Below are 933 nucleotides of genomic sequence, written 5' to 3' on the forward strand. Positions count from 1 at the left end.
ATATGCTGATTTGGTGCTCAGGAAACATTTCTTATTATTATCAATAATGAAAACAGTTAGACAGTTCTAGAAAACTAGAAACTGAGATACATTTTTCAAGATTCTTTGATGAATAGAAAAGTTCAAAAGAACAAAATTTATTTGAAATAGTTTTTGTAACATTATAAAAGTCTAAAGTATAAAAGCTATTCTGAAAATATCTCTCTGTGTGCAATGTTGTTGGACACAGAAACACATAGACATCACAGAGGTTTAAAATGACAAAAAAAAGTGAGCGAATGATTTTTCATTTTTGGGTCAATTATCCCTTTAAGCCTTTTAAATAAGTGGTAAATAAATAAACATGATTTGTTTAATCAAAGTCACAGCAGTAAAAGTGCTCCACATAGTACATAATATTATAAAATAGCAAATTTGCACTTAGCTTCATGAAAACTTGCTGGATCAAAATGACATTTTATCTGAATTATTTGAATTGAATACCTGAGCAGGACATGTTGTCAGTGCTTGGTTTTAGTAAGGCTTAAGAAGATGTCACTTGCATCAGTTCTTATGCACTAGGCTTAAACAGCTCACTAAGGATGGACCAGAATATAGAGGCATAATAAAACAAGAACAAGTGCTTCCCATTCCACGTGAGACATTTTGCAGGGAGCAGAATTCTGTACCAGCCAATGCACATCAGGTTTAGTTCTCTTCATTCTGGATATGCCGAACATTCAGATTCCTTCCAGCTCAAGCCCCCAAAATACTCCCTTTAATCACAGCCCACATTCTCTAAACCAGAGGTAATAGGACATTGTTTCCAGACAAATGCTGGAATGTTATGTTTGTTTTGTGTTAGAAGGACACGACTCCATCAGCTGGAACATAAGCCTAACTTCATTAATTTCCTGGCTCGATGCAGCATTAGGCCCTCGCACCAGCATAGGT

This window comes from Sinocyclocheilus grahami, unplaced genomic scaffold (assembly GCF_001515645.1).
Source record: "Sinocyclocheilus grahami isolate Dianchi unplaced genomic scaffold, SAMN03320097.WGS_v1.1 scaffold10661.1, whole genome shotgun sequence".
In the NCBI taxonomy this organism is placed as follows: Eukaryota; Metazoa; Chordata; class Actinopteri; order Cypriniformes; family Cyprinidae; genus Sinocyclocheilus; species Sinocyclocheilus grahami.